The sequence below is a fragment of the Xyrauchen texanus genome, chromosome 15, assembly GCF_025860055.1.
Source record: "Xyrauchen texanus isolate HMW12.3.18 chromosome 15, RBS_HiC_50CHRs, whole genome shotgun sequence".
Taxonomy (NCBI): domain Eukaryota; kingdom Metazoa; phylum Chordata; class Actinopteri; order Cypriniformes; family Catostomidae; genus Xyrauchen; species Xyrauchen texanus.
The window spans coordinates 14279603-14302096 of NC_068290.1; the positions used below are offsets into that span (position 1 = coordinate 14279603).

The 22494-nt window shown below is 37.9% G+C and overlaps 1 protein-coding gene across 1 annotated transcript in view; it reads left to right on the forward strand.

Annotated features, from left to right (window-relative positions):
- Positions 1 to 923: 923 nt before the first annotated feature.
- Positions 924 to 22494, forward strand: part of LOC127656303 (transcription factor HIVEP3-like) — an 84364-nt gene continuing 62793 nt past the window's right edge. Inside the window, exon 1 of the mRNA XM_052144559.1 lies at positions 924 to 1171. The gene's annotated coding sequence lies outside the window, so the exon portion shown is untranslated. The remainder of the gene's footprint in view (positions 1172 to 22494) is intronic.

Here is a 22494-nt window from a genome sequence, read left to right on the forward strand (position 1 = left end):
TTGAAATCTGAGTGGACAGGAAAGTAGACTTGTAATCTATGCATACGTTTTTGCATTCTGAGGTGTGAATCCTTGTACATGTGGTACTAAATACCACTAAAAGATATGAATTGGTACACATAGAGCTTGGTTAAATCATTGTGAATGTATGATATATAATTTACTGCTCAGGCTTGGCTCATTATGTATTTGACTATACACTTCCCCATGAATCCAAAGAGTATCAGTATAGCTGCTATTTACCTTCTTTTTAAACCCCGGTTACACTCTTTCTCTATGCCCCTGGGAAAGGGTTAAATGAATTAAAGTCCATGCTGATGGTTAACCCCACTAATAGTCCCCATGTGGGCCATGCTGCCATTAGTGCAACCGAGAAGCTCCAGTCCTGCTAAAGATTACAACTGAGTCAGGGAATTGGGCAAAAAAAATTGTGCTGAAATCAGCAACCCAGTATATGCATCTCCCAGACAAGCCTGCTCATAAAACACTTGCTCTGCATGTATTAAGGTTCGAACAGCCTTTTAAAAAAAAATTTGGTTATGATTACTGTTACCTAGGAAAGTTTTGAATTAAAATGTAATTATAAAAACTAAATTAATTTGTGTACCCCGGGGCCAATTCAACCTAAATAATAAATGTGACTTTTAAACTTAGGAGTATTGATTCTGAATATTACCAACACTCAACAACTTTAACAGGGTCGCTATGCCATAAAGAATATCGAGACATGGACTTTTTGGAATGTTCCATGACGTCACCTCACAGTGTCTGACAGCGAGGAGGGAACCGAAAATTAAGATACTCCTTCGGCCAATAGACGTCGAAGAAGGACACTACCTCATGATTATTAATTAGCCGAGGAGCTGCGAGAGCATGGAAGGGGGCGGGGCCCACTGAGCGTCGCGTGCAGGGTGGTGCGGTGAACTGTTTGCATCGCGCGACACTGTGGTGGTGTTGTTGTTGCGCTGAACAGCTGATCGCATGATTGCGCTTCCAGTTTGACAAGCACGAGGGGAAGCCCTGTTGGCTCGCAAAGGTCCAAATAACGCCGAGAGAGAGAGAGAGAGAGAGAGAGAGAGAGAGGCGTATAAGCAGCCATAGCGTTTGACAAGCGATGGGATGCGGACCAATAGAGAGTATATGGCTACAGCATCGTCAACAGCTGTGTCAGGTACCGTCTCAAGGAAACAAGAAGCTTTAGAAATGTTTTCATTTTCTCCAAATGTGTTTTGGTAGACTTGATATTGATTTATTGTAAGCATATTGACTTGTGTGATGCATGCAGCTGACAAGGATACAATTATTTGAAGTCTGTGACTAAAACTTAGACATGACGTTTAGAAGGAATCTTTATTTGAAGTAAAATCCTTCAAATTCATTACACTTTTCATGGGAGTCAAATGTCTTGATTGTTCAAACAAGTTACATAGAGACATGTGGTAAACGCAAGCTTACATTTTCAGCTTATGTTTTTTTCCCGACGGTCAGCCAAGAATAACGTTTTGCTACATAAGAGTAACATTGCAAACCACACACACACCACTGGAATCTGACGCTGTTTCTTAATTCTTGGAAATGACACAACGTAGACGCAGTCCCGTGTGTGGGGGTTACAAAGAGACACTGGAGAATGGGTCATGATAACAAAATTATGCAAAGCAAAAGGCGCATTGAAATCTTCAAAACTAACATTGCAAAATATTTTAAATATAATGTAATACAATTCAATACAATTTCGTTAGACTACTCTGTGACTGTACTGTTTTTAAAACCACTATACCTGAACAGTGCAACTTCAAAGGTGTTTTAGGATATCACCAGCATTGTCTTATTTAAAATGATCTACAATTAGGTGTGCCATAATCCTGGATTAAGTGCATTAGTCTGGGATGTTTGCTTGGATAATTGTTAAACATAATTAACTAACTATATTTAATATCCAAGATTATAGTTTTGCTGATATTAATCTTTCTTCACATTTGAAATGTATGTTTTATAGAGACAGACAAATCTGACAGAATTTTTTATTTTTTTATTTTTTTAAGTCATCTCTAAAAGCAAGCATTATAAAAAACTTTGAGTTTGCTTGGCCCAGACACACTTGACTAGAGCTACTTTCTTTTAATGCAGTGCTTGCTGGTGAGGTGAGAGAGCTTAATGATATTATTTTTTAGTGTATCAGCACAAAGCGGAGAACTAAGTGAATGAGAAGCGTTATTGCTTGAACCAAGTGGCAATGGTGCTTAAGCAGAATATTTGGAACTGCTTAAAGTGCATACATTCTGTCTGTCTGTATCTCTATCTATCTGTCTATCTGTCTATCTATCTATCTATCTATCTATCTATCTATCTATCTATCTATCTATCTATCTATCTATCTATCTATCTATAGCAAGCAAGCAAGCAAGCAAGCCCTTTGATTAAAGAGCCAGCTTGAGTACATTGCTCATTTTATGTTCAGAAGAAATATTAGCCTTTTATATAAACAACCTCGCTTGTTGCCCTATGAGCTGGCGTTACTGCATTCTGCATCAGAGAACATTTAAAAAATTATAAAATCAGCATTCATCTTCCTTGAATGGCTAGAGTGACTATATTACTCTTTGTTTCTTTATGGCATTATGCGCAGTGCAATAGTTTAGACCAGAGCTAATGCCAAATTTTTTCTTTTTCACTTTCATTTTCATTATGAATGCTTGTTTGCCATTTAGAATTCGTATTTAAGTGGCTGTTTGGCAATGGTAACAATGGCTGGATTCAATGTGTTGCTAGCTGTTGAGAGACAAAAATGTAGGTGTCATAATGGGACATACTGTATTTATAACATTTAATAATTTAACATCATAGAGGGCCCTATTGTTTTTAAACTGTATTTCTTAAGAAAGAGAAGTCTATTTGTGTTGCCTTTTTCTAATGGTTTTGTAAAAAAAATAAAAATATTTGTATGTTCATAGTCAAAATCTTTAAATCCACCAAGGTTGGCAGAGGTCAATGGCTGTGAGCCGCCAGTTAGTGTGAGAGAATCTTTAGTGATCATTGCTTACATGGTTAGGAAGGACACTGCAGCACCTTTGGTGCACCATAACCATCAGACTAATGAGCTGTTGGCTGGATTTCATCTTTAAGTTTTCACTGGCTTTAACTGCTCTTTTTACATTTCTTTTGCATGCAAAATGGAGGCCATGAAATATTTGTCTCTGTTAAACAATGGAATTCTGTAATTGCAGAAGGAGACAGTAAAATTGGCACTCTGTGAAGAAGAAAAATAATTGCATTCTCTGCAGATGTTAATGTATTTTGCCTAGCGCCAACATGCCGTATGGGCAACATCAGTGGTGGATGGCATGAACTGCTGTAGATCTGAGGGGCAACTCACTTCCCATTATCACTGTATGTGCCCAGTGCCTTGTCCTTATCAACCTTACACCACCATCACTCTTTTCTCCTTTTCATGTCCTCTCTTCTTTAATTCATTTGAATGCAGAGTGAAATTAATCAAAAGCCCAAACTTATTTAGCTCTTAAAATCCATTCTAATTTTGAGTCTTACCATTTAACCATTAGCATTCACAATTTTTTGCACATCCTCCACCCCTTGCGTGTATTTATTAAATATCTTGGCTGATTGTATAATGCTTTCAGCTACCAGTTAGAGTTTGTTGGCTCAGCTCTTCTATTTTAACACATTTAAGATCCATTCCACTGAATTCCATAGTGAATTCCCCCAACATCCACATAGAAAATTGCTGAGGAAGTCCACAGACTCCTTCTAGACCTGATTATTAGTTTGAACCACTCAGATTATCTTGTTTTTATTGAAAAGTGCCACACTGTAAAAAAAAATTATTCATGGGGGCCTTGGTAGCTCATGGAGGTTGTAGCTGAGTGACTCCAGCCAGGTCTCCTAAGCAACTAAGTTGGCCAGGTTGCTATGAGGAGTTGAGTCACATGGAGTAACCTCCTCGTTGTCATTATAATGTGGTTTGCTCTCAGTGGGGCGCGTGTTGAGTTGTGCGTGGATGCCACGGAGAATAGCATGAAGCCTCCACATGCGATGTGTCTCCATGTCATAAGATGCGTGGATTGACGGCCTCAGATTCGGAGGCAACTGAGATTCATCCTCCACCACCCGGATTGAGGTGAGTCACTATGTCACCACAAGGTCTTAGAGCTCATTGGGAATTGAGCATTCCAAATTGGGGAGAAAAAGGGAAGAACGTTTTTTAAAAATCTGTAAAATTTACTGTAAATGACCAACAGCTGTGGTTGCCAAACATTTAATGTAAAAAATGTGGTGAAAATGTTTCAGACTTTATGGGATGTAATTTTGATGCCTGTATATTTTATGGTTCATTGCAGTTTATTTTATTAAATGATATAAACTATAATTCTGGAACTATAAAAGTTCATCAATAGAGGCCCTTCCAGGAGCAATGACCAATAAACATGTAGAGGCTGTGCACAGTGTCACTCACCCAAACACCATCAAGGTAACACATGTGAATTTAAAATACTGCAACAAACATTAAATTGCCTACATAAAATATAACACTGAACACCCCAAAGTACATAACTGATATTAAAAATAAGAAGAAACATAACTATTCCCATAAAATATAATTAAATGTGATGGGTCATGCAGGGAATTCTGTGAATGCCTGATTATTTTTTTTTACTGTAATTTTAACAATAATTTATGTACAAATTCTACAAATTGCTAAAAAAATATATATATATATAATTAAATTATGAATTATTAATACATTTCGTAATACAATATGATTCTCTTGACATTTGCAATTTTATTCTTTTTTTTTTTTTTTTGTTTTTTTATAAATGAGAGCACTACAGTGTATTTTGAGTAAATGTCACATAGAATATGTTTTGTTTCATTTTGTAATAGACCTTTTAGAAGTAGACCAGCAGAAGCTACAATATTATCTTTGACTATTGGCTTCTCACTTTTTCTGTCAATTAATAGACCAGACTCCACTAGTAATTTATTTGGATGTTTCTTCATATTGTATTGTTTTAAATATTATCAGTTAAATGTAAAATTAGTGTACTGTTTGGATTCCAAATGTACTATTTGGATTCTTAATGGAGTTTGTTTACACTAAAATTGTGGAATCTCAGAATATTGTGTGGAAGAGTAGCTCTTATTAATATGGACTCTGGACGATTAATTACCAAACAAATGTAACAGGACTACTGGGTGGTTTGTACAGTTTATGTTTAAAGTGTGCCAGATATCTTAAATGCAGTAAAGTGTCCTTTAGGGAATAAGTTGCAGTGCAGTAGGAAAACAAAATCATCATCCTTTCTGGGATGTTATTGCAGCACGATAAAAAGTTAGCTGTTATCTTAAACAACTCGCACTGATTAAAATCCACAGTCACCATGCCTCTACAGAACAGCTGTATGTAACAGAGGACTGCAAAGCGAGGCAGGGGATTGCTGGAAAGTGCAGCAGGTGCTGTAATTCCACTGTGAATGAGACTGACGTCCCTCCTCGCTCATCAGTCAGGGGCTCACCCGGTGTTTGCCGGGACAGGCTGCCTTGCCGGGGAAACGACACATGAATGCTGCTCTACGATTTACTGCCTGATGAGTAGAAAAGCTCTCAGAGATCCACTGATCGCTGGGCTTTAATTTCTTCCCACTCTTCACATCCACTACCATGGAGCATTTTTCAGTTGTTTTCAAGACAAGAAAATGACCGACTTTTGTCTTGTGCCTTCTTGAGAATCTGATGCCTCTGGTTTAGTAATGCAATATTAAGTGAACAGGAGGCAAATGTCATAATTAGGGCTGCAACTAACGATTATATTTATAATCGATGAATCCAACTATTATTAGAATGATTATTTGGCTATTCTGCGATTTATTGCAATGATTAATCATTAGCTCTTAACCGATTTTTCAGCTTGTGCCTAACTTAAGCATGTTAAATACAGCCTTTTATGAACTATAAAGAGGACAAAATCATCTTTTAAAAATACCTCTAAATGACATTCACCGAATCAAAGGGAAAAAATGCCTTTTTATTATGTTTAATGCAGTAAAGAAATTCACTGCAAAAAAATAATATTGTTATCAAGTGTTTTTGTCTTGTTTCCCATTTAAAATAGTCTAAAAACCCTTAAAACAAGATACATTTACTTGAAAAGCAACATATAAGATATTTAGACTTGCTTTAAGAGAATGTATCTTAAATATACTGTAAGTGTATTTTGTATATACACTGTTTCAATTGGTTATACCTCTGTTAGTGCCGTAAAGACAAACTAAACTTATATTCAAGATCTATTCTCTAAAAGCAAGTCTTAATATCTTAAATGCTGCTTTTCAGGTGAATGCATCTTTTTTAAAGGATTTTTAGATATTTTTAAATACTTGTATTTTTAATATTATATTCAACATTCTGTTAACAATTTTTTTTTGTCTGCAGTATAGCTGCTAAATAAAATGTTTTTTTTTTTTTTAAAAAAAGGAGTTTTAGATATTTATGTTGCCAAAACAAAAACTAATCAAAAACTTATTTTGTTGCAGTGTATAATGGGAAAAGACTCTCACCTTTTTTCACATCAATCCATCTTTAACTCACAAAAAAACAAACTCTCTCTTCTTAATAAGCTACGTATTGCTAATTTTATTCACGATAACAAATGCATACTGTATATCATGATTCAATAAGTCACGAGCAATCATGTTATAATCTAGCTGCATTAAGCATGCACACTTGAGGGATGGGCGTCCCTGTGACAGAGTGTGCCTCAGCTGGATGCCGTTTCAATCTGTCACCCTTAGATCGAGACACTTCACGCAACTCATGGAAGAGGCGCTGACCGCACAATGAAATTGCTTCCATATTATTTGAACTTTAATAAAGCTATAACACAATAAATATAACTGCATTAAAGATTTAACACCGGGGTGTTTCATTTAAAGAGCTCCGGCTCTGCTAATTCCACAACAAGAGTGCTTCAGTATTTACTTATTTCGTTTTTTGCATTATAATTCCATCATACTTTGCAATCTACATCACCTGAAGCTTTTTGGAAAGTTTAGAGTGCATCTGGACTGTGAGCTGTGTAATTATTCCTCTTATCAGTCAGGCACGAACTGCAGTGCTGCTCTCTCGTGCCATCATTAGAGTTTAATGTGATCTCATGTTACATTAAACGACTATTCGACCATGAAAATTTGTCAACAATTTTTTTTTTTTACTGTCAACGTGGTTGATAACGTTGACTAATCATTTCTGCCCTAGTCATCAACATCATCATCTCTTGTCTATCACCTCCCTCATGTTTGCATCCTATTTGTACAAGCATTTCTACTGGAGAAGCAGCTATGGGTGTTTGTGCATGTGTTTTGAATCGCATGCTCAATAGCCCTTTCTGTTACCTTCATTAATGTGTTCCACTTGTGTCCAGTTTTAGTTCAAATTGCATCCAATTTGGTTTTCAAATCAAGTTTAGGACTGACTACCCACAATGTTATTTTGCAAGACTACAAATCTTTTTCAGTCTGCAATATTAGCTGTTCAGACAATAAAAACAAAAAGGATTTGAGTCAGAAATAGAATGATAAAATGTCTTTGTTAGTGTTGTAACCTCCGTTCCCTGTAGGATGAAACACTACGTTGTGTCAATGTAATAACACTAGGGGTCGAACTTGGGAGCCCCAATCACCTCTGATATTTGAGAAAAGGCCAATGAGAATTGCAGAGTGGAATTTGCATGCCACTCCCACAGACATACGGGTATAATAGGAGACCGCTTGCATCCACTCCTTCAGGTTTGTGCTGAGGAGCCGAGACCGTGTCCTGGCCATTTCAGCAGGTAGTTCAGTGTTGTGGCAGGTGGGACACAACATCTTGTTCCCTCCATCAGGGAACGGAGGTTACAACAGTTACAACACGTAGTACAGTGGCATCCTTGCCTGCTACTGAGGTAAAACGGATGCCATTGAACCTGGGCAGGTGTCTGGCGAACTGAATCGCATGGCTGAGTCGGATGATCCTGATGAGCCAGCAAGGGGCACCAAGGGGACAAACGCCTTTGACATTCCTGCGGATAGGGCGGAGCAGCAGGGTGGAGCAGGAGCCGCCACGTCAAGAGGCCTCGTGTCCCGGACTCGTGGCTGTGCTGAGAGAGATGTGTCCTTGTGGTGTCACATATACCTGATCGTTTGTATATCTGTGTGTCGCAGCTGTGTATGCAAATGCGCCCCTGCTGCGAGTGACGAAAACCGTACATCGAACACAACCATAGTGAACATCGGCTGTCCGAGAGCCTGCCATGACCTTAGTCGCCCGTAGGGCGAAGTCGACCGCCGAGCGCAGCTCCTCCATCAATCCTGGGTCAGAAATACCCTCGTGCAGCTCTTCAGAGCCTTGGCCTGGTGGACCTGCAGGATGGCCATGGCATGTAAGGAGGAGGCGGCCTGTTCAGCAGCACTGAAATCCATGGCCGTCAAGGACGACGTGAACTTACAGACCCTGGACGGGAGCCTAGGATGATTCCAACTTGTGGTGGTGTTTTGCAGGTACAGGTGCACCGTAACCACCTGCTCCACCCGAGGAACCTCCGTGTACCCCCTGGACGCCATCAGGAGTAATGAGAGAGAATTAACTCATGAAACAGGGCCAGGAAGTAAAAGGTGCCCGCTAGGACTTCGAGAGCTCCTCTTGCACCTCCAGGAAGAAAGTAACTGGGGCAGAGTGCAGCTGTGCAGCACTCTGAGCACAGGAACCAACCGTCCAGCCGCAAACGCTCCGGGCAGGATGAGGGTTCCATTCCAGCCCGATGCTCATGGCAGCTTGGGCAAGCATGGGCGTCAGCTCCGCGTCGGCCTCTACCTGGCAGACTGCACCAGGTGGTGGGAGCCCAGTGGAGTCCTCCGCTCAGACTGCAAACGCCTGCTCTCCGATGCTGTGATCGATTCCTCATCTTGAACCCTGAATGAGACGTTAAGCCTACCCTAGAGTGCTTCAGTGCTTCACTCTTTTAGAGAAAACTACACTTTTAGTGTGGCTGCTGAAACGCCCAGGGGCGTTCTCTGAACTTCTCTATGCAAGGAGAGAGAACCCGCTGTAACCTTTACAGAATTACTGCAAGCTTAACTGCAAATAATTAAGCACTTTGCGGGCAACTGCAATCAGTTAATCATTAGTCACATACCACAACAGTTCCACATACCAGCAGCGGTATCGTCACATAGTTTACTACCCACATTCAAGCCATGTTCTCCACTTTGCACTTTCACAAGCAGCTTTAGGCTCAATTGCATCTTTTATACGTCTTCAGGGATATACAGTGTTTTATCACAACATGCCATTTTTAGGTTCAAGTCAGCAGTGATGTGCCGGTTTGTTGTGTTGGCAGGTTTTGTTCTCTTCCTGGTTTAGCTGTTGTTCATATTTTAGAGTTGTTGTTTAACTTCCGTCTAGTAACAAATCAGTCTGTGACCTACTAGTTGCATGTAACACCCTTGTAGAATTTCAAGTTGTGGTCACTACTAATTTTAGCAAATCTTGAAATCACCCACGTGACTTGTTTTTTCTATTGCTTGTAATTAGTTTGCTTTTCTTTACTTTATTACTGGCTGTTTACTTGTCCAATTCTTGAAAAATTGGAGACAGCTTGCATCCACTCCTTCAGGTTTGTGCTGAGGAGCCGAGACAATGTCCTGGCCAAACAATGTCTCCTCAAATTAGTTTGTATTTTGTTGTATTATCGAAATTTGTATTGATATTTGTCAAATTGCTTTTTAAGAAAAGTGGGCATTATAACTGAAACATAAAGTGACATTTAGTCAACATTATGACACTGTGTTCAATAGGCATTGGACAGCAACAGTATTGATAAAATTGTTAAGCCTAAAATTATGATGATAGTCTCTTTTTATTCCTAGTGGCATACAAAGTCAAATGATTCCCAATTTCATAAGAAATCTGGTATGAGTAATCAGGGCCATGCCCTGAAGGTATCTCAAACATTTTGGGATATAATGAAATGCTTAAACTTTTGAAAAAATTTGCCTGTAGACATTAGACTTGTGTCATTAGCTTTCTTTGGTCATGGTTGCCATTCTTCCTCTCTGCCATTTTGAATTTAATTGAAAACCTACTTTTTCCAACTCCTATGTTCGTGCCAAACGCCAATGAAAATATAGAGGATTTGAGTGAATGCAATGCTGAAAGAACTGTATACATTTTGTGACAGCTTCACCTTTTGGTCAAAAGTTTAATTGTATTGAAAGATAAGAAATTCGACTCGTTTTTTTTTTTTTTTTTGTATTTCTTTTCTTAAAATCTGTAAGTCGCTTAGGATAAAAGCATCTGCCAAATGCATAAATGTAAATGTAAAATCATAATCAGTGATGTCTAATAATACTTCCTTATGTGCTGTTGATTTGCTTGGTCCCCGTAATTTCTGCTTGCAGCTTTATTTTGTCATAACTTTTGTAGTGATATTCATCATTGTATGTAAAATCCAGACTTCGAAGTGCAAAGGTCTGTTTAATCCGAATTCTGTAGAAGGCAGGGATTGCTTCCGCCAAAGCCAACTTGATCTTATCAGTGAACTCTATAGCATTCTTTCAGAGCTTTTCTGCAAGACCTGTGGAGAGCAATCGTGAGTAGGTTAGCCATGTGACTGATCACCACACGTGAGACCCATCTCAACTTAAATTTGAAGTTGTAATTTCTACGCCACTAGCGCCACTAGTTCTTGGACAAATCAACGAATGGTGTTTTATAGTTGTCTCTGCATATTAAGCTGATATTAGTATGGGATATATTATGGGATAGGGGAAAATAATGTACATTAACATAAAATAAGTTTAAGTCTGTTTGTTTACTGCTTCTAAATTTAATAAATGTGTGTAGGGTGTGGTCATCTATCTTTCTATCTGTGCAAAATTTGGGTCAGGAGATTTCTGTTTGTGCTGTGCAGTGGTGTTCAACATTGTCTGGCATTAACCCATGGGACTGTTGGCTACCACTGCTGATGAGGATAGCATTTCCTTGTCTGGTACTGCAGGCTCCACTGACTGGCTGGCAAGGATGACCAATTCCAGTAATGCAAACAACTGTGGGCATGGCCAAAACTGATGCCAGTATTGACAATAACACAGCTTTACTCTCTGCATTTCATGTTGCATGTTTATAAAAACATGTAGTCAGTAATATTTCAGGAAGCACAGCTAAGGTTTTTGAACCTTCCTCTGTTCCTTTGTTCTTTTTTTTATTACTAATGTGATTTTTATTGGTATAAGTTCTTAAATGGAAGTAGGACAATACTTGACTGTGTTGTCCTGTGCAGTTTTTAGACAACAAACATCTCCCATCTGTCAGATCTGAGGCATACTATAGATGTGCACTTGCTCTAGACATGTTTAATTGCGGTGCTCAAGTCTGGACTGCATCGTGTTTGATCATGGTAACAATTTAAGTATGGGAAAGGAGGAAGCTGACAACACACGTAGACATTTATTAACTATAAAACTCTTTTCAGTGTCACACACAAAGGGTTTGCTTTTCAGCAGTCCCAGACACATACTCTGCATTTTAGCAGACACATTAAAACACACACACACACACACACACACACACACACACACACACACACACACACACACACACACACACACACACACACACACACACACACACACACACACTCAGATAGCTTTGTGTGTCTCTCTCTCTCTTGTCTGCCACTGTCTCCTCTCCTTAAATACTCCTGCCACCCTCACTGGAACGCAAGACCGGTGTGACACACAGGTGGAACTCATTCACCATTGTCTTCCCGGCCTCGCTCTGCCCAGACGCAGCTCGGCCCCGCCCTGCTCGCCACAATCACATTCCATGTCTTTCTCTCCCCTATAATTTTGTGTCTGCTCTCTACTGATTCTATAATTGAAAAAAAAAACCAACAACAACTAGCCTACTAGGTGCTTCAGGTTCATTTTGCTAGCTAATACTTATTGTACGTGATTATCAGAGATTATCACTAGTCGTCAATAAAAGGTATTAGTTGGTTTTATAAATATATTTTTTTCTTTCTTCATTTTATTATGTGGTTAAGACTTTCTATTTCAATGATTTCTAATATCAAGCGGATGCAGAATACTTTATTTGGAGTATCGTTTTGAATTTACAATTAAATATATTGTTTTTGGTTGTTGCTTAAAGGTTAGGCTATACGAAGTGATACTAATGACTTATGATGGGAAGGTTTCTGTGGTAGTCCGTTTTATGTTGGATAGAGGTGTATTAAAATCTTGGCTTCTTTCCATTAAAAAAAAAATCTGGTCCTATTTTGTTCTAAATTGGTATGTAGGTTTTAGAAATTGATTATTTTATGTGGCATTCACGTTGCAACATGTTATTTATTGCATGTTCCTTTTGTGTTTCTTCACCCCTCTGATAGGTCTAGAACACAAGCGTCACCATCAAATTATAGTCTGTTATCATGTTGTTTGCGGCAACATGTGACAAATTCAGGGTTTCTGGATAAAAAGCAAGAATTCACAGATAAAATATACATGACCTCGGAATGTACCTTTAACTTCAGCCAAGTTCACAGCTGCTTCAAACAGAAAGCATAACATAGGTCAGATTATTAAGAATGAGACTAAAAAAATATTTCAGTCCAGTACAGAGAAGGAGATCAATCCAAAAGGGTTGATTTTGCATTGAGACACTTAAGCACTTCTGGAACATTCCAGACTGACTTTGTTTATAAATGTGTACAAGTATGCAAATATTTAGGTTATTTAGATTGGCCACATCTGTATGGTTTGTCGGTGTGCAGTAAAGCTGGGTGATATATCTCGATATTTTTCAGCCTTTTGAACATCTCCACTAGGGGTGTAACGATAAGACATTTTCACTGTATGATAACAGTCACAAAAATTACCACGGTATTTAGGTGCATGGATAATATTAAAAGCAGTTCAATATTTGGTTATGAAGTAGGCTATTTTTGATAAATACACAGACAAATTTTTCAGTTATAACCAGTTCTTGATATTTATTTTGGATTTCTTCAACTTTTATCTTGACACTCTCTTAATCCGACAAGGTAAAACAAAGTAAATAAAATATGCTTCATGCTGCACTCCGCTCGTGCTGGACTTCTGTGCTCGTGATGTGCAGCGCTCGCAACACCTGCACGTCACCTTTAAAATGTGTGGGGGGGGGGGAGTTCAGTAAGAGGACTTATTTCAACTAAACAGCCATTATACCCAATCAGGTTCAGCATGTTTAAAAGTATTGAAATACAGTAAACAAAACAAAAAAGAAATGAAGAAAAAAAAACGTGATCTTTTTACCTTAATTGTCATTTCTATGAGCCAATATTACATAAATAAGCTAGTAATAAACAGCTATTTTTTACCAAACAAATATTTTTTCCTAATATTTTTAAATATGAAAAATATTCCAGGCACATTTTTAAGTGTTGAGGCAAACAAATAATTGAATCAAAGACATTTGTCCAGAAGGCTCTCAGCAACCGAGGTAGACATGTTTGCGGTTAAATCGCATAATTATTGATCAGCCTAAAATGGATTGTATTGAACTGCTGGAACACAAACACTTTCAAGTCTATGCTTTTATACTGTGATATTTTAAATCATCTTATCTCACAGCTCCAAGGGTCAAATGTATAACATTTCCCAGAATGTGAGTGCTGACAATTGGGGCAGCTCTTGACTTAATATCAAAAATAAACCAGATTCTTCAATCCAAAATCTGTACTCTTGGACTGCCTGGATCGGTATCGGCTCCGATACTGATGTTTTCAAACGGATCTGGTATCGGTCTGTCAAGCCCAATCCAAATCCGATACTGTGTGTTAGTAATGTTAGTTACTGTCAAGCTCAAAAAAAGACATAAAAGAACCATTACAACACAATTAAAGTAGTTCATATGACTCATGCATTTTATTCAAAGCCACTTGAAGATGTGCAATAGCTCTGTGAATCACAAAAAGCTTTATTTTTTAAGTAAATATATAAAATGCACGCGCAGCTCCAGCGTGTTATTGAATGGTGTTGCTCTGTTTATACATACACACACACTCTCTCGGCTATTTTTAGCCTTCACGTGGTGCGCAATATTTGAGCGCTACTCCTGAACAATATCTCAGATGCTCAATAATTTGGTTCACTTATAGTATGCATTTAGAATGGCACCGGAGGTGATTTTCTTATTTTTTTTTAACCAGAATTTGAATAAAAACTTGTGTTTAAAAGTTAAAGGCATCACGGAGAGACTCACAGAGGCAAAGATAGGAACTCTGTAGCAGGGTTTATTGAACGGATGATTGAAACCATGATGTAAACATTGTGAGTAAATTAAATCTGTGCGCGAGCAGGGTATATATGCAGTCCTTGATTAGCCACTAATGATACGCAGGTGCATGTAATCAGAACTCGGGAGAGTGAGTGCTGTGTCTGCAGTGAGGGAGAATGAGAGAGAGAGACTGGTGACAAAAGGTGCACGATTGAGATATATTACTATATATTTCTATTATAATATATTATTATTTGTATTATTATTAGCATTTGTTTACAAATTAGAATTATTTTTAAGTTGAATGGGTTTCAATAATAACTTTGTGAATAAAAAGTGAGCTGATATCTAACAACTAAATTGAACACAAAAGATATCTGAGTTCTTTAAAGTCCAGATACAAGTTGAAAAAAAAAATGCAAAAAAAAAGAAAGAAAACTGCTTCTTTTCTACTGGTAACTTATACCAGAATTACTTTAAATTTTGCTGCTACATTATCCAGTATACTAGTTAACAATAAAGTTGTTTCTTATAATAAGCTATACATTTATATTGAAATAATGTGTAGATAGAGGTTTGTGTTTCTTTTACATATTAAAGAGTACATCCAATTAGTTCCACACAATCATGTAAAGATATTCTAAACTGATTATGCAAAAAACAACACTGGTATTGGATCGGGATCGGTATCAGCCGATATTGAGATTTCCGTTATTGAATCGGAAGAGGAAAAGTGTTATCGGTGCATCCCTAGAAAAAATGCAACTGTTCATTGTTTGTTCATGTTGATTCGTATTGCATTAATTAAAGATGCTATATGTAAGATTGACAACAAACATTTGAAAGGGGTACTCCAGTCCAAATTCAAAATATTGGAGAGTTGTTTGCCCCGCCCCAGACACGAAGCTCATGCAGGTTTCCAAAATGTTGACACAAATTAGACAACTCAGGATCCATTTTAAATGATTTCTGGGCTGTAAGCTGTCTCCATCTTCCAAAGGCATCTCCAATATTGAACTTGTTTTACTATGCCTCTGGTCACGGTGGTCTTTAGATGGATGTCGAGGCTTTTTAGGTTGGATGGAATCTGTTATCTCTGATCCAGTTAGTTTGCTGGCTTCCATGGCTGCAGCACGCAGTGTTGTTTGCCTGCAAACTTGTTCAACTCTGGTAACCCGGAGGTGTCTAAATACTATTGGTGAGTGGGCAGTGGGTGGGATCACACAGGGCAAAACATAAATTCCTTCCCAGAATGAAAAATTCAAAGTAGAATATACAGTACTGGCTGTAGCATTGTTATCGGAGAAGCCAGTATTTCAACTTACCATATTACGGTCATTTTATGATTTAGTACAGAAATACCTTTAACGTTAGCCTTACATATACAACTTTTGTAAAAAAAAAATAAAAAATAAAAATGCATCAGTATAGAAATTAACATTAACCAATATTATTAAGTATTGTTCATTGCTAGTTCATAACAAATGTAGGTTATGTTAATAAATACAACCATGTTGTAAAGTGTTAAAAGTTACAAAGGAAATGTTGTTTAAAAAATGTTTTATTTGAATAAAATACTGTAACAATGCTTGAAATTAACTATGCGCAAATGTTAAAACATAAGTGAAAATCAGGTAGCTACAGCATTGTGGGACAAAATATTTTATAAATAAAATTACATATTTTAAATAGCACCTATAAACAGAACACCCCAAAAATAGAAATAAAAAAACAATAGCCCTATACTTTAACAGGTGCTGTTTCTGCTAGCCTTATTTTCTACGTTTCTGTCAGAATTCAGCATTATTCAGCAATGTGTGCAATCTGGGTCTAATAACACTTTTAGAAGATGTGATGCTTCCCAGCAATGCAATAAACAATGCAAATCTTAAAATGTTTTTGATTATCACTGTCATTGTGTTTTGTGTGTAAATTATGAGGTCTACACACAGTGATCGCCTCTGTTGTGTGAGATGTGGACTATAGAGCCACAAGAACTGGCTAAATCAAAGTTGCTAATGTGTCTTAAAATGATCCTTAAATGGTCTTGAACTATGTACTGTTCCGTGGGTGCTGACTATCGCCTATAAGACAGGCCAGCCCTACTCTTGGTCTAAGACAAGGGTCTTCTTCCACGTTTGTTCTTTCCTTCCTGAAAACGTGTCTTCATGGTTTGCCTGGCCAAACTTCTTCCTTGAATATCTGTGTGAGTGAGAGAGGGAGGGAGTGAGTGAGAGAGAGAAAGTGAGGTGCATTAACACGGCTGAGCTCAGCAGTCTGAAACGGACAGGCACCGTCTGTTTCACTCACACATTCCATCTCCCTACATGCCTTGTTTTTTTACAACCCATTGCTTCTGCACACCTTCCTCCTGTATTTCCTCTACCCATCCTTCATTCTAAGCTGTGGTGAAACATCAATATCCTAGTGGAAATTTGTTGGCACTGATGGTTGTGGCTTGGTTGAGTACCTAAATACTGCAGTTCTCTGAAGTGACAGCAAATTATTTTATGTATTAGTATTATATCTTCAAACATAAATTTTTAGTTTGTTGGCATTCTGGGTGACAAGTTGTGGTCAGATTGGTAAGAGTAATATGTTATAGCAATTTGTTTTAGCAATTGTACACAGACGTTGTATAAAGGGTCTTTAAGTTCTATACCATTAATAGACTTACAATAAGAAAGACTAAATCATAGTATTTAAGTGATAATTCACCAAAAAAATGAAAAGTCTGTCATCATCTACTCATGTTGTTCCAAACCTGTATGGCTTTCTTTATTACGTAGAACACAAAGGCAGATGTTAGGCAGAATGTTAGCCTCAATATGTTTGTCATAGATTTGTTGCTTTTTTATATATATATATATTTGTGAGGGTGAAAAATCCCATATGTCTATTCTTTCTGGATCCTGTCAGTGTTGGAAACAATTTTTATATATAAAAATCAAATGTTAGACTCCGTCATCATTCAAGAGAAGTTTAAGTGCTTCTTCGCTCGGAGGAAAAAAGAAGTCGGAATCAGCGGAGCAACAACATACTGTTTGCGAACATTCACGCACCTGCCACACTTCTGTGGGAGGCGTTTAGAGGTACATTTAAATATGAGGAGGTTCAAGACATCATGTAATACATCAACTAATACAACAGTAAAATGTGTTATCAATGACTTCATGCCTCATTCTATGAGTAGAATTGACATGAGATCATAATGTAAGTTGTTTTAACCACTCGATGATGATTTATGCAGTAGAAAATGTTTAATTTTTCTTGTATACATTTTTAATTCATGACACTAATAGCTAACACACTATACGTGGCCATTGTATATGCTGATTGCACTGTTATATAAAACTGTTAATGTGGAGAATAAAGACAAAAGAATGATGAAAGTGTCTTACTATCGGCAGATGTGTGAAATGGCTTTCGCTGCTAAGGGCACATCAGTGAATGGGTACTTGTGATTATTTTAGTAGATTTGATTCCTTTGTAGACTAATTAATTAAACAAACAAAACAAAAAAATTGCACGATGTGATCTTGGAAAATGAAGTATATCAGGCCTTAAGTGTTATACAGTAACTTTGGCTTATTTGTGATTTGAATTTCTTTTTTACTTTTGTTACAATTGTCCCCTGTCTCCACTTGGCTGATTAATCTGTACATCACTGCTGAAGGCAAGTGTCAGCGGTCGCCTGTGTGACTGGAGCTGCCTCTTTTTTTTCTTTGCTCAGATGGAGGGAGGGGTTTAAAAAGGCTTTGGCTGGTAAATCCCCAGCCGCAGAGGGAATCGACAGTGCCAGGCTGAGCTCCAGCAAAGCATCATCTCTGGCATCCGCTCTTTCATTAGCATAGACTGCTTAAATTCCCTGAAATCTCTCAGCTTGATCTATGTAAATGTTATCCCACACCTGTGATTTTGAGTCCTGTCTGTTTTTAAAAAAATGACAATTCAGTCATCATTTCCTCACCTTTTATGTTTTTAAAAACCTGTATGACTTTCTTTCTTCTGATAAGAAATAATTATTTAAAGCGGAATGTCCAAGCTGTTCTTTTCCATACAATCAAATCGAATGGTGACCATAGTTGTCGGTCAAGATTTTTAGTGAATTATGACTTTGATTTTAGTTTGTCCCTCACAAAGCTATCATGACTTTAGAAGACTTTGAATATAGCCCATATGTCATATGTACTTCTTTTATTGTGCTTTTTGGAGCTTGACTGCCCCTGGTCACCATCCACACTCATTGAATGAAATAGAACAGCTCAGACATCTCCTTTTATATTCCATGGGAGAAATAAATTCATACAGGTTTGCATGACATAAGGGTAAATAATGATGACATACTTTACATTTTTGGATGAACCATTCCTTTAAACTTCCAGTTTGTTGGAACTGCACGGTACACAGCTGTGATATAGAGAAAGACAATGGATGGGAGTGTGAAGGTCAGAGAACAGGTTGTAGATGGTGTCAGACCTGATATTTTTTCATTAATAGTTGTGTATACTGGCACACATGTTGCTGGGGTGTTGTGATTCGGTGTTTAAAATGTTTTAAGGCTGTCTTTGTGTATATTTATCAGACATCAGACATCGCCGGTCCTAGTTGCAGAGCCACTGCAAGTTAAAATGTCTGTCTGAATCCTGTGTTGATGGTTGCATAACCACGCATTCTGAGATGCTCATTGCTGCAGCTGTCTGCCCAGCTGCCAGCAGTCAGAGAGCTGCCAAACACACACATAGATTGCACATCCTCGCTGTCCAACAGAAGCTGACTCTCACACAGAAGCTTCAATGTAAATTCTGCAACAGAGTTGCATTGACAATAAAGTCCATCATATTCTTATTCCTTGTTTTCATGATTGCCCCATAAACACACTGGTGTATTTAAGTTTGCTTTAGGTGTTTAGAATTGCTTTTAACCTGTCCTGAATCATGAATGTTGCTTTTAAGGCAAAAACATACTTGAAAGTACATGAACGCAGACACTTCTAGCTACGCAAGCTTGATTTCGTGCATAGTTGTATTCCATGCATGCTAGACCACAATACATTATGCAATGCAAGTATGTTCCATTCACAACGTTGCGATCTCCAAACATTGTAGCTGGGGTGCTGCACTATCGGGGAGTTTTTGGAGTAGCATACACACCCCTAAATGGCAGATAATCTGGGAGAGGTGGATAGCTTGGCCCCGTGAAAGCTGACCCTTTCCCCCCCCCCCCCTTATTGTCAGCCCAGCACCCTAGCATTGTGCCAGGGAGTTTTGCACATACAAGAACCACTCATGTTTTCTTCAGAAAATTTAAAAAACATTGTATTTTTGCAATTACATTTTGTCCAGAGTCAGAAATTAAGGGGGTGTGGAACAAAAATGTCAAATAATCCATCCTGTCTCCAACGGTGACTTTAATGTCTTCCAAAGCATATGGATCACTTTGTGTGCGAAAAAGACAATTAAGCATATTTAACTATAAAAGATCACCTCCAGTCAGGCATTGATGAATGGCACAGTGCTCCTGTGACGTAAGCGCAATGGCACGTGAATTAACGTGTGACAGACACTCAACCAATGAGTCGAAGGAATGGGCCAACGGGGTCGGATCTGAGGGTTGTCCCCCCTAAAATATCATAAAAATATGTGTATTGTAAATCATATAATGATATATTCTTAAAATAATTGTTTAAGAAATAAAATAATACAAATGCAAATGGGGCAACAACAAAAAACCCCTTCAAAAATTGCTCTTGAGAATTTTTATGTTTATTGTCCCCCCCAACATTTTGAATGTAAATTCGGCCATTCGTGTGTGACCGATGTAACTATTGTTGACTTTAGTTTATCTGGGTGTCTGTTTAAAGATCAAGTATAAATTGTTCTGAGTTATGTTAGTTTTGCCATTGTGCCACAGCCCTCTGTAAACACAACTCAAGGAATGCATCAAGACTGCAGTAAGTGAGAGCTAAGAACAGAGAGTGAGTACAGTCTGTTCAGAGAGAGAGAGAGAGAGAGAGAGAGAGAGAGAGAGAGAGAGATTGTCGTGTGAGTTTCTTAAAAAACAGCTCTTAAATAGCTGTTTGGCTATTGGTTAATATTATCAAATAGCCTGCATGGCCTAAATAATTTTTATGTGACCGACAGCACACCACAGATGCTGTCAATATAGCATAAATTGAATTTATTCCTGAATATTACTTTAAAAATGTATGTTATACAAATATTTCTTTATGCTAGCAATGTTTACGTTAGTAATGTTTACGTTTTTTTTTCTTTTTTAAGCTGAGGTGCTATAATGGGAGATGCGGGTTTGTATCCTCCTTGAACCATTTCCCTTTACCCCTCTCTCTTCGCAATAATGTCTTGTCACCTAAAAATAGAATTATACGGTAACTATTATTCTTAGAGAAGATGAGGTATGGTTGTTTTTTTTTTCTGCATCACATTAAACTGCGTATTCATAAGCCAGAACCTCGGATACACCAGCTCATTTCCTGAGATTCAACCCAAGATCCAATAATGCCCTGCACTGCATTACGCAACGCCCGTGTGGTATTTCAATAGAGAGGAATATTTTGACAAATGAACGCCTACTCATGTCTCTGTTCAGCTTCTCTCACAGTTCATCTTTCTACAACAGCAGCTATTTTCAGCACTGCCATAATATCACATTATATGGCATGAACCTACAGAATGGATGTTAGATTGTAAACCGCCTGCCATTAATGTCAATTTTATCGCTATTCCCTCAGGCCAATAAAGAAAGGGACCTGATTAAATATAAACCTGAAGTGCTGCATTTTACAGCCAAGTAGCGATAGTTTTCTCTAATGCATATTCATTATTTAGAGCAAAAAGTTTGGTTATTTATTATCTGTTTGTTAAATCATAGGTGTGTAATTTCTGCACCACTAGCCTGACTGTACAATCACTCTCTCCATCTTGCGAGACCAGCATAAACCAGTTAAGACAAGCAAACAAGCTTAGGCTGTTTTTTTGTTTTTTGGTAAGGCTTATGAACCTCATAAATGTGTGTGAATGAAAAACAAAACCCCATAAAGTGCACCTTTTGGGACAAGGCCTGGTGTTGATGATTTCTGACTAAGTAACTAGTGTAGAGTAGAGCTGGCTATCATGTTCCAGACTTGCTGCTGCTTCCACTTTACAAACACACTCTACATGCATGCATTCATGCAAAGATAAATTGTGCAAAGCTAGTCTTTATTGCAGACCTCACACTGTGCGTAGTGTATGTCCCCAAACAGTCTCCAAGCTGTGGCACTGAAGAGCCACTTTAGGAAATCCCCCAGACCCCTGGTGTGGCCTTTGAAAAAAACTAATACTAAAGCCTAAAAGGGCACTCTTCCAATAAATTCTTCGGCTTTCGTGTTTTGGTCACCAGTACAGAGTAAGGTAGGCAGTGAAGTTTACCTTAGGTTAAAGGAATAATAGAATAATTAGCATTCTGTGATAATTTACTCGCTCTCAAATGGTTCCAAAGCTATGACTTTCTTTAATATGTGGAACAGATGTTTTTTTTGTTGTTTTTTTATAATTTTTTTATTTTTTATTATTAACTACATTCAATTAAATAAAAAAATAACAGAAAATGCAGAGTCAAATTATATAAAATTACCCCCCACCCAACACAAACATGCACTCCAGTGGTCATAAATATTTAGAAACATAAGAAGTCTATACAATCTAGTGGGGGTCAAATAGAATCTGTGTAGAAACTTTAAATTGTGTAAGGCAGACACTTGTATCTCTAGATGTAGATTTGATGTTTTTTAGAATCCTAGCCCACACTCCCTCCTTCAATACCAAGTTTAAATCTATCTCCCATAATCTCTTGATAGAAGCCGAAGCTCTGTTCCCCAGACTCTGAATTAGCAGGGAGACTTTTTCCAAAAGCAGAAATCACCACTCCCAGAGTATTTGCCACGTTAGGAGGGTATATGCTACTCCCAAAATAGCACAGAGCAGGTGGCAGCTGTAAATACCTAAAGAACTGAGACCTGGGAATCCCAAAATGTTGAACCATATTTTCAAAGGATCTCAACACTCTCAAAGGTCACCGAGCATATTAACCTCCCTCACAATCCACTCTGTCCAACAGAAAGGGGACTTATTAACACATAATTTTGGATTCAGCCAAATGCTCGAGGCAACATTTAAATAAATG